This window comes from Oculina patagonica, chromosome 7, assembly GCF_052425735.1.
Source record: "Oculina patagonica isolate OP01 chromosome 7, crgOcupat, whole genome shotgun sequence".
NCBI classification, from domain to species: domain Eukaryota; kingdom Metazoa; phylum Cnidaria; class Anthozoa; order Scleractinia; family Oculinidae; genus Oculina; species Oculina patagonica.
In genome coordinates this window covers 33252372-33264958 of record NC_135764.1, presented here as the reverse complement: position 1 = coordinate 33264958, position 12587 = coordinate 33252372, and the positions used below count along the sequence as shown (strand labels likewise).

At 42.0% G+C, this 12587-nt stretch overlaps 1 protein-coding gene across 5 annotated transcripts in view; it reads right to left on the bottom strand.

Annotated features, from left to right (window-relative positions):
- Positions 1–12587, bottom strand: part of LOC144660408 (uncharacterized) — a 63331-nt gene that overhangs the window by 35400 nt on the left and 15344 nt on the right. The gene's annotated exons all lie outside the window — the stretch shown is intronic.

Sequence of the window (12587 nt, the reverse complement as noted above, 5' to 3'; positions counted from 1 at the left end):
ATGCCTTTTGTTACAGAAAACATGTTTTTCTCTGGAAATCCTTTTTCAAAAATACTCCCAATGTCATCGAGTGAGAAGTTTCCTTGCCGTATATAACGCGCCTTCTCTTCCTTGTTCACTTGTTTATAAAAAACTATTCCATCCTTTTCCAAACTATTCCAGCTGTTGTAAAGAGAACAACTTAAAAGCCGGATATAGCTCGGTTTTGGAATAGGCTGGTCAAAATAAACAGTGTTCGGATTTTCTTTTGTGGTGACAGTCAGCACAACCATTTTTATATTAAATAAAAAAAAAAAATGTTTAATATAAAAGAGGACCATGGATGCGAAAACAAGAGATTTTATGAAGTGGATGAAAACCCCAGAAGCAACTAAAATTTCTGAAGCGGCAAAAGACAATGCATGGAAACCTTTTCTTGCAAAATATCCAAACGCTGACCGAACAAAATTTGTTGCACAGGTTGAGTTCGCGTACAACCACACAGCAACGGCAGACATTTATTACAAGGCAGGGCAAGGCCATTTGATAAATGTTTTTGGCTCTGACAGCAAATATTGGAGCCCAGAGATGAAAAAAGCACTGGGGGTGAATCAAATTTCAGGCGGTTTTCCACAACAGCTGTCACCAAGCGGCGCAAAAGGCTCATCTTTGCCAATTCCAGCTGTTGGATTTCACGAAGCCGCACCAAGTTTGAAAAAAATATTTAACAGCCAAATAAACATCTACGTCACACCAGACCAATATTTCACAACGAAATTAAGAGAGATTTTTCAAAAAACAAAACTGAAGCATACATCAGGAAAAGAGTCAAAAAGGTGGCTTGCTAGCCAAAATATGGCCTATTGGCCACAGCAACTTAACTTTGCGGTATGGTGCGCGACAACAGGCTGCGGTATAAGTCGAGATATTTTCGATGAAGAGCACTCAGCTCTCAGCTTGCCACCGATTGTGCGAAATTTTTACCTTTTTCACGTTTATTTCACGATAAGGCGAATATTGTTTCAGATGGGGGGAATTCAGAGCGTAAGCGCCTTGCCAGGCGACCCCACTTTTAGCCAGTTCGACAACAAGTACGACGTGGCTTCGTACAAAAGAATATGTGCTGAGTTCGGTGTCGACCCGTCAAGCGATTTCCGTTTCACAACAGGCGCAAACCACGGACTTGGTAACGTTTATATCTGGATTACTAACATTGGACCAAACAAAACTGGAGCAAAATACCCCGATTACGATAAATTTTCGGACGAAGGGGGAGCTGCAAGCAAAGGTAACTTGATTCAATACATCGAGCCAGACGACGCTGCATATGCACAGGCAGACTGGTTTTGTCCTAACGGCACTGAAGGGCTTACTCAGGCAGGTTTGTCGAGAGTAAACCAGTCGATAGAGGCTTTTGTCTACTGTATTCTCGGTTCGCAGGTGAACGTTCGAAGTAGCATACTTGGAACAGGCGGCCGTGCAAAGGAAGCGCAAAGTGAGTTCCTCGTGTTGGTTGAAGACGCTATAAGGCAACCTGATCTGGCAAAGTCGGTCCAAAGATACCAACTAGCCATCGACGAAGCTAAGGTTCGGCTTAACCTTGCAGTCTGCCCAGGTGCCTGGCTGATGCCCGCTCGTATGGTGATAAACACAGAAAGCGTTGTTGGTTACAATAACCAGCTTAAGCAGGCTGTTGTTGGGATGAAATTAGGAGTGAATGATGAGGTTAATAAAGCTACAAAAAAAGTGGGCGCAACAAGTATGAGCGGTGGGCCATCAAAAGTTAATAGACCAACAAGTCATTCGTCAAACCCGATTCACAAAGCTGCAAAAAAAGAGCCGGCGCCACATACGCCTTCAGCGGGTACTGTGACAAAAACAGACGAAAAGCAGAAGCCAGACACTGAAGATACAGCACACGAAAAAAACAAGATCTACCTTATTGCTGGTGCCGTTATTGTTGCGTTTGCAGTCAGCCGAGCTCTTTGAGGGTGCCCAAGGGGCACCGGCGCTTCGCGCCCTCTAGAGCTTAGCGCTCGCTTCGTTTTGTAACTCGCTCGATAAGAAAGATAGCAACACCGACAATCAAAAGCCAAGCATTCTTGCCGAGGAAGCTGATCACCTGGCCGGCCGTTCGAAACACAAAACTGGCGATCGAGCCAAGGAGGCCCGGCAGAATACTTGCAATTTTTTTGCCAAGTGTCTGAAGACCGTCACCAACACCTTTTGCTAAACCTTTTAAACCGTTTGAGAGAGAACTCAGAATTACGCCAATAGTCGTGCCAACGGCAAGCAAAACTGCTGTGACGGTGAAGCCATATTTTTTGAAAATCGCTTTTACCTTTTCTCTTAATTTGTCTGTTAAAGACAATCTTTCGATCTCTTCTTCTCTTTCATTTTCTATTTCATTAAATTCTTGATTCAAGTTATCAACTCTTTCGCGAGCTTGTTGTCTTTCTGCTTGTGGCCTGTTTTCGTCGTTTGCAATATTTTCTTGTTCTTGTCTCTCTTGTTGTATTTCCACTTCCCTTTCTTGCCTTTCTGTTTCGTGTTGCTGGAATTCTTGTAAAGGTATTGTTACCCCAATCACAGGCTCGTACTCTACTTTTTTCAACCGATCTAATTCTTTCTGTAGATCAGTGCGCCTTTCAATTTGTAGTTTTGCTCTTTCTTTAGCTTTTTTTCTTTCCTCCGGGCTTTCATTGTTATCTTCTGCTGTTTTTTTGTTGTTATTGATGCCTTCTGAAAGACCTCTTATTTCATTTTCAAGAGTTAATCGACGACTTGGACCAAGGGCTTTTAAAACTTCTTTGGGAAGTCTTATATTTATCTGGTATTCTTCCTTGTCTTGAATTTTGGTTGTTAAATTATAATAAGGCTTACCTGGTTTAATTAACCCGACTTGCAGCCTTCCATTTCCATCTATTTTGTATTTAATCTTTGATTTGTCAGCTGATGGAAACTCTTTGTCAAGATAACTCGAAGCAGTGAAGGTTGTTGTCGCACTATCGTCGGGGATTTCAGGAAACATCGTTGTTGTTTCGTCTGGTCTATTCATTGTGGTTCTTCTCCCAGGTATTCCTTCACTAGGTCCGGGCGTTGATGCCCCTCCAGGTTGGAATGGGCCTGTTGTATCGCTGTCATCGTTGTCATTACGGTCGTCACGGTCGCCTGTATGTTCCAAAAGAGGATCTCTGTCACCAAAGCCACCTTCTGTCGCCATGTTATATTAAATAAATACATTTTTTAATTTAAATATACAATGGCTGTCAGCGAAAGACACCGACCAACGTTCGAAGAGAAAACACCAAACGCGCTCAAGGCAGACAGAGTGCGACATCGCATTACATTTAACCCGAATAAAGCGTCTCCAGAAGAAATTCTGAGAGTTGCTGTGCCAAAGCTTGAAGAAGGCGTCGTTCTCGTTCCAGGCTCCCTGGCTCTTGTGTTCAACTTGACGGTGAGCGGCGAGCCCAACAACTTTCTCGTAAACAACGTCACCCGGGCGCTTGTCTCAAGGATGGTGGTCAAGTTTGCTGGAGAAACGCTGCAGGATACGAACGCTTACGACGTCTACAAACTTTTCGAGGACCTTTTTCTGCCGGTAGAAAAGCGCAGCAACATGTTTCTTGAAGGTATCCAGTCCGAGGATTTATGCAAAATCCGTTCAAACGCTGGTGACAAAAAAAAATCAGGAGTTGACGCGGAAAAGAAGCTGGCAGAAGTTTATGGAAGCAAGTATCGTATCCCGCTTGATCACGAGATTTTGAGAGACCATGGCGTGTTCTATCCGCGCGCACTCGCAGACGAGCTTGTCTTCGAGATAAAACTGAACAGTCCAAATGTGGTTGTAAGAGGAACAGATCCATCAAAACTTGGGTATGAGCTAACTGACATCCAACTCGAATACGAGGCTATTTATCACAAAGAACTTGCAAGAGAAGTAGAAAGCACTTACATTAACGGCAAAAGTTTCTTTTACGAGCATGTGCATAATTACAAAACGATCACAGTAAAAAAAGCTACTGACACGATAATAAACGAAAGCATTAACGTCCCAAAGCGCTCCTTGAAGGGACTTCTACTTCTTTTTCCTGAACCCCACGCCGCAGGTGCAAGAGATACAGAATCTTTCTTTAACCCTGACATAACAAATGTAAAAATCAGCGTGAACGGCGTTCCAAATAAGGTGTACAGTCAGGGCGTTGAAGGAAGAGACATGTGGGAGGAAGTTCTCAGGTTCTTTGGCAAAAACGCAGACCAAAAAATGTTTAATAACGCCACAAAGTTTTATGCAGAAAAAAAGTTCGGGCTTTTCATTGACCTTCGCTCCATGAGCGACAACAACATGCACGGCAGCGGGCTCCGCTTGGTGAACACAAAGGATGGCGTTAATTTAGAGATACAGAGAACAGCCTCAGGATCAGGGAATGTCAAATGCTACATATTCGCTATCGCTGATGCACAATTTTCTATTGTAAATAAAGAATTAGAAGGTGTTGAGTATTGATATAGCTTTCGCAAAGCGAAGCATGGATCCTGCCAATATACCCTTCAACGCTCTCATTGTTGGACCAACGAACTCAGGAAAAACAAGATACGTGGTCAATCAGCTTTGTGGCCCTTTCCGAGGCAAGTTTGACTACATCGTGCTCATCTGCCCGACTTTCGAGCACAACAAGACTTATTATCGCTTTGCTGAGGAAGATATTCGATTTTTTGTTTTCATTTGCGAGCAGCACGAGGTGGAATCTTGGTTAAGGCTTTCAAGATTTCTTTTTGAGGGTACGAACACGCTTATCATCCTCGACGACTGTGCTGCTTCGAAAGATGTAAAAGGAAGAACAGGGGAGTTGGTGAATCTTGCTTTCTCTGCTCGCCACGCAGGTTTGAGCGTATGGGTGTTAACTCAAAAATTGACAAGCATAACATCCTCATTCCGCGAAAATGTTGCGGCAATCGTTTTCTTTTACACCCCCTCTGCCAAGACCACGAACGCAATCTTTGAGGATTACGCTGGCGAACTTGCCAATGAGGATTACAAAGAAATCATTTTAAAGCTAAAAAAAAATAAGTTTTCGCATCTTGTCATTTCTCATCGCCACCCTTACGGCACAAAATTGTTTTATTGAACATATTTTTTAGAGTAATAAATGGCTGACCCGTTCGCAACTTCTCCTCCCGAGAGCGTCAAGGGCGCTGCATGTGAACAAGAATTAGCTTCCGTAATGGAACTGCTAGGAGCTGAACCAGAAAGTACAGAAAGCGCTATGGCACTCATTCAAGGCCCTGACATTCCTGCTTTGCGTGAACAGCTTGCAATCCTTGTTTCAACAGGAAAAGCCAAAGAAGCAATCGGTGTGCAACTGACACACGAGCAGGTGAAGCGCTTGACAGATAAAGAAGTTGAAAAGTACTTAAAGAGATATGAGGCATACGTTGGATCCAAAACAACCGACAGCTTGATCGACAGCTTTATTTTTCTTGTAACTAAAGTCGTTGGTATGGCCGTAAATATCAAGGACGTCAATGATTATCAGAAGGAACTCAAAAACGACTACATTATCAGTAAAGAGCTGTCCACTTTGGCAGGCGGTCTGGCTTTGAAATGCGGCCGATTTCTTGCCGTTGCAAATGCTGCGCTCATCACAACAAAGCACATTGATTTAAACGAATTGACAAAGTTGCAAACCAAAGGGACTCTTGAGTCCCAGCGCCATGGCGCTGAAACACTAACTACTGAAGATTTTTCTGAGCAATGCTAAGAAAATGCTAAGTAATTACTGAACAATGCTTAAAAATTGCTGACCAAAAAAGTTTGCTGAGCATTTTTCATTTAAATATTATTTTTGTCTCATTATATAATGGCTGAGCTCGAACAACGTGAATCACAAAATCCGATCGCTCAAGAAGAACAGAAACAAGTTACTTCAACAACTCCAGCAACAAAGCCTGCCAAAAATCCAAAGCGAGTGGCTGCTGGCAAGCTTGCAGCTGAAAAAACAAAACAGGCTCGTGAAGCACAGAAAAAAGCTGCTGTCGAGGCTGCTGCAATAATTGCAAAAGAAAAGGAAAAGAAATCTGCTGCTGCAAAGCGAAATGTAACACCACCGGCCGTAACGGAACCAGCTCCGCCCGAGGCTCAGCCGCAATCAAGCGGTCTCACCACAAATCAATGGATATCTTTGCTTGGTATCGGCGGTGCAATCGTTACAACTTATGTCAAACGCGAAGACATCAAAGCCTTTGTCAACGAAAAAAGAAGTCCAACATTTAAAGCTCCGCCAACTCTTATAACTGATGACACACCAGTTACAGCAGAAAGTATTGGAAGGGTTGCAACGCGTTCTTCAGACACGCCTTCGACAATCCAAAATGCCATTAGACCTCGCAAACAAAGAGGAATCCGTCCGATGGATTAAAAAATTTCTTTTGAACATTTATTTTTCATTTATTATACCGACAATGTCCCTTGGTTTTATTCTTGACAACCTTGTTAAAGGTGCAGCTATGGCTGGTATTGCATTACTTTGGTTTGAATTTTCCAAAACTTGCGTTAAAACCGCTATTCGGGTGCAAAAGGATGAGGATACAATTTTTAAAAGAGGTATAAAAAAAACAAAAGAAGTTGAATCTGGTGAAGAAGTTGCAAACTTTGCTTCGCAAAACGGTGAATAATAAACAAAAAAATTTTTCAATTGAATATTTTTTATTATTTTATACTGAACCGCCATGTCCGACAACAAGCTCGTGAAAACTCTCATGGATGCCGCCACCATTACAGGTCTCGCCGCCGGAATCGGCTGGGCTGCCAAAAAAGTTGTAAAAGAAAACTTCACATCCGACCCAAGCAGCAGTTTTATGAACTATGTAAAGTTCACAGCCGTCATGGCTGGCAGCGTTGCACTTAAACAGTATCTCGAGGACCAGAAAATTCTCCCAACCAATTAAAAAAAAATTAGAATAGTATAATAACAAAATGGCAAGCGTCGCGATTATGGCTGGCGGAGCTATCTTGAACGCTGCTGCTTTCATTGGCGGCAACTATCTTGCTCGAGCTTTGGGTGGCGGAGATGACGCCGCTTTGAAAGAAAAAGAAAGACACGACAAAGCTCTCGAGGCTTACCAGGCAGCTTACGCGAAGTACTCTCGCGACCGCACGAAGCTTCTCGACTGGATCGAAACCAACAATGAGATCAAACAGCAAGCGAAACAAAACTTTACGAACACAGACTACGCTTTCAAACTCTACAACCAGGCACATCCTGACAAACAAATGATTCCTCCGAAAGAACCCAAGTTCTCTGATTTCTATCAGCCAAGTGAGCAGCAGAAACAAGGTGAACTTATGTTCGTTGGCGCTGGCGCGCTTGCACTTGGGTACGCTGCCTTTCGGTTTCTTTAAACTTTTCTTTTTTTCTTATATACACATGGATGCAAAGATTTTTGCGGAGCAAAACTTTTCGAAGAAAATCTCGAAAGTCTACTATAGCCCCCAGGGCTACTGGAAGGGAATTGCAGCGATAAAAAAATTAGCCGAGGCGGCCAAGGTTTCCGAAGATGCTGCTAAAAAGTGGCTAGTTAAGCAGGCCCTTTGGCAGATCTACCTTCCGGCACCACGATACGTTCCTCGCCCAAAATTTGATGTTTCTTCTCCTAACGCGGTCCACCAGGCGGACCTTCTTTTTCTGCCACACGACAAACTGCCGCGAGGGCGAAAAGTTTACAAATACGCTCTGACTGTTGTTGACGTTGCCAGCCGTTTCAAAGAGGCCGAGCCTTTGACCTCCAAAGATTCAACTGAGGTTGCAAAAGGTTTTCAGACAATTTACAGGCGAAGTGCACTAAAATGGCCACAGATGCTTCAAGTTGACCCTGGTCGCGAATTCATGGGAGCTGTTACTAAAGAAATGGAAAATCACAAAACCTATATTAGACGCGGGCGTGTTAACATTCACAGAGATCAAGCTATTGTTGAACGTTTTAATCAAACACTGGCAGGGCGCCTGTTTGGTTATCAGTACGGTGTCGAGATGAACCTGCCATCTGGCCAGCGGTCGACAGCGTGGGTAAAAAGGCTTCCCGAAGTTGTTACCGCTCTGAACAACGAAGTTACCAGTCTTACTGGAAAAAAACCTGCTACTGCAATCAAAGAAAAGGCTGTTTCGTCCAAACCGTCCTCAAAATATACAAGGCCTGTTGGCAAGAAAGAAAAAAAAATACCCTCTCTCGTTAATGTGCGCTATCTCTACCAACCTGGCGAGCTGGAAGGCGGCGTAAAAAGGGCTACAGATCCGATTTGGTCATTAAAAGTCTACAGCATTGAAAGGTCTGTTACTAAACCTAATCAGCCAGTTCTTTATTACTTGCACGATGGTCCAAAGCGCGGCTTCGTGCGTGAAGAATTGCTTGTTATTCCTCCAAATACACAGTTACCACCAAGCACTTAGTGCTTGAGCCCCTTGGGCTCAGAAAAGCTCTAAACGTTATGTTTATGTAGGCTTTGTTTCGCAAAACTTATACCCGTAAGCATTTGTATGTATCCCATCATCCGCTATCCATCGCTTTGAGTCAAAGGAGGACAGCGATTTTTTGTTCACCACTATCGAACACAACTCATGCTTAAAGCTTCTTAGCATGTGCATTTCGTGAAAGCTTTCCTTGGTTTGGAAAAGTGTTTCTTTGAAATTTTCGTGATTTATCTTTTTCTTTGTCACACACTCTTTTACCCCCTTTGCCTTTTTTATATTTATTTCGTCCACTTTTAGCATTTTGCAACATTTTAGCACACTTGCTTTCGGATGTTTCTTTATTATTTTTTTGACCAATTCTTCATCGTTTGCCATTATTGCCTGCATTCTTTTCCCGGCCCCTGCGCACGCGCACTCTTTTATTTCCACCTCAGGGAAGCCTTTCTTTATTTTTTCAATTTCATTTTTGCTTTCACCTTCTGTCATTATTGAATACATTTTTGGCCTCAAACAAACGCACTCTGAAATTTGTTTTCCTGCGCATTCGTCTTTCATTTTTCCCAAAACTTTTTTGTTTTTTGTTGAAAACAGCGAATGATCTTTCGGGTAGTCGCTTGTGTCGTACTTGTCAATGTTTTCTGCCATGTCCGCGTAAACGTCTTCTGTTTCTATCTCAAGCAAAAGGCTGTCTGTGTCTGTATACAAAAGCTCGCAACGCTCCCCGTACTCTTTTTTCAGGTGGTTGTAATAAAAATCGTACATACATAACTTGCTTACGTCAAGGATGGTCATGCCTGTGTAGACCGGTTTATTAAGAAAAAGCTTACTTTTTCGCATGTCTATTCCAACCAGATCGTTTGAAAACATTACATGTCTTGAATACAATGGGCTTGCAACTAATTTTCTTATTTTCTTTGTTTCGTCGCTGCGCACTATTCTTATGTCTACACGGTTTCTCAGGTTTTCCATTGTTTTTCCAAAAACTGAGTTATTCATCAGCTTGTAAAAGTTCTTTTCAAAGTCGCTTTTCGCTTCTTTTTGGAATTCTGTGTTCATCCGGATGTACGGCTCCATCCACGCCTCTTGTTCAAACTCTAAGACCCTGTGCACTTTTTTGAGTTTCATTCCCTGTTTTAGATAAAACTGCAAGTTTCGGTAATGCACGACGTAATTGGTTTTGTCTTCAAGAGTTAAAACAAGCTTTTCGGTGTCTGGCGGGTGCAAATCAAGATTTTTTATTGTTTTGTTTTGGTAAGGCGAAAACATTTCTTTGTTTATTTTCTTTTTCTCTGGTGCTAATGGATAGCTGTTGTGGGCGTCATGCAGCTCTTTCGGGTATTCCAAGTCCACCTCTAAAATCCATCCAGCTTTTGCATACTCTTTTTTTGTCGTTATTTCTTTTTCTGTTGGCATAACCTTTTTCCATCTAAATCCACTTTTTGGAAGCGGCTTGCTCATTGCCCACCCGTAAAGGTTATTCGCATCGAGGTACGTTATGTATTTTTTTGGCTGGCTCGGGTCAAATCCCTCAACATAAGGGTTGTTCGCCTTTGCATACCTCTTGCTTACCATCGAAATCCCGCCTCTTATTCCCCTTTCGACAAAAAGATGCATTTCATAGTCTGTAAGTAACTCAAGCTCCACGCCTGTCTTTTTCAAGAGTGCGTCCCAAGCAAGGCCTGGCGTCGTGTAATAATTCGCGGGGTCCAACCCGTACTTCTCAAGACAGAGTTTTCGGAAGCTTTCAAAGACGTCGGCTAACAGGGTCACGTCAGTCTTAACGTACAAATCGTGGTAGTCGCCCAGGGTCTGGCAGCCAAAGGTTTCCCACACGTTTTGCGCGTGTTCGTACTCTTTATCCGTTATGTTCTCATCATTAAGTTTGCTGTAAAACTTTTCTTTTTCAGGCAAACTTGTTTCGCTAAATCTTTCCCATGAGTCCATGTATTCGTAAGGATAGATTCCCTTTTTGCAAAGAAGTTCAAAACTTTCATCAGACGACTGTGTTGAATTAGATTTTGTTATATTTAATTCCTCCTTCGGCATCGCTTTTACAAGTGAATCAAGACTTCCTTTAAGAAAGTTTAAGCTGTCTATAAAACGCAGTTTGCCAAGTGAAAATGTGATGTATTTTTCCATGTTGTTTGCAACACATTTTACTTCTTTCTGTGCCTCTTTTGAAATCTTTGAAATTGACTGCATTAAATGGTGCGCATCATAACCCCTCAGGTTGTGAAATGCAACTGGTATTTGGACCTTTTTCGGATCTAATCGCATCATAAAGTTACAAATGTTGTGTGCGGCTCCTCGAAACTTGCCTGTTATGTGGCAATGGTCTTTTACCACATCCTTGTAGTTCGGCTGGATAAGCGGCTTGTGGCACGCTAAGCAGTTTTTTTGGTTTTTCGCTGCTAATTTGTGTGTTTCTTTTTCAAGCTTTTTTAGCTTATAGTGGGTTTCGGTATCCAGGTTTTTTACCTCTTTTTCCTTTCTGTAATAACATTTTTTGTGCATCTGCCCAAAGTAATTAAGCTCCTTTTTGTTTCCAATCCAAACTGGCAAAGAGTCCAAAAAGTTTTGTTTCATTAGCGTTTCTTCGCAAATGTGGCAATTGGTTGCATTTTTGAAGTTTACCCAGTCTTTTGCCGTCATCACAAGAGGTTTTGGCTTTGACAATTCATATCTTATTTTTCTTTCTTCACTTAAAAGACAGTTCAAAAATACTTCAACGGCGTTTTGTCCTCTGTACACAAATGTTTTTTCGTGTTCACCATCACTCCTTACAACTGTGTAAGCAAATCCGCATGCCTCGTGCTGTTCTGTTTTGTCTGTGTAACTCGGCTTCATGTCTTTCACTTCTTCACCAAGGTCTTTTCTTTTCTGGCGCTCCTCGGCCGTTTCGCGTTTACACCCTTCTATTGGCCTTAGCAGTGCCTCCAAGTCGGCGTAAATTTGGTAAGGCGCTTTCATTTGTTTGTGGTAGTTTTTAAAAGAAAGAGTGTTTTTCCCCTTCTCCGGCATTTCGATTCTTGTTGGTCTGCCTTTAGCGCCATTGCAATATTTTTTGTGCTTTTCGAGCAAGTCTTCTCTTGTAAAACCTGTCAAGCACATCATGCAAAAGTGTTTTTTATGCTGATCTCCGGTTTGGTCATGTAACAAAGCACTTACTCTTTTTATAAAACAGTAGTGCTGTGTTAATCCTGACTCAATCAACATAAGAAATATACGGGGAATGCTATTTTCTTTTTCGCTTAATCTTAAAGGTATCACACATTCGTCTTCTGAGTCCCACCCAAGCACATTAATTGCAAGGTTTTTATTTTGCGCCTCAAGCCTGTCAATCTGCTTTAGTGGAGTTGGAAAATTGATTCCATTGTAGTTAATGCCGTCGTCAACTGGGTATCTGCTTGTTCTTTGTGGATTTTTCCCATCTCTTGGAGGAAATAATGCAGCTCTCAAAGCCCATTTTAGGCATTGGTTATCTCTGTTTTGCACGTTAATAATTGCTTTCTTGTTTGCCAACTTTGGGGGCAAAGGCAAATAAGTTCCTCCTCTCAATGGCTGATAACGCGCAACGTTGATGTACGCATTTGTTATTCTTTCAATGGCCCACCCAGAGCCGTTCTCTGACCAACCCTCAATTTCTCCCTTTGCTTTGTCAATAAATTTGTCAAACTCTTTTTTTATTTGGTCTTTGTCGTTTTTTAAAAAAAGGTGTGGTTCACTTTCTCTGAAATAGTGTTCCATGTGTTGCGTCTCACCGTCTATTTTTTTTGAAAATTTGACTTCAAGTCCAAAGCTTGCTTTTAAATTTTGTAAGTCATCAATTTCGCTTACCAAAAGCTCATAAAACTTTTTTTTGTTTTTTCTTGCAAAAGTGTAAAGATCTTTGTTGTTTTCGTTAGCTTCCGGTATGTTCATTTTCCATACACGGAGCCATTCGTTAAAATCGGTGTGGGCCAATAAAAAAGTTAAATTTCTTTGGGGGTTTTCTTGAAATTCACGGAGGTTTTCCTCCATCATAGCTTGCAAAACTTCTGACGAATATCTTGCGGCAGCCATTTTTCGGTGTATATACCTTAAAAATATTTGTTCAATTGATATTTATTCCTAGCACAGGGTTGGCCTTGCGAGCCC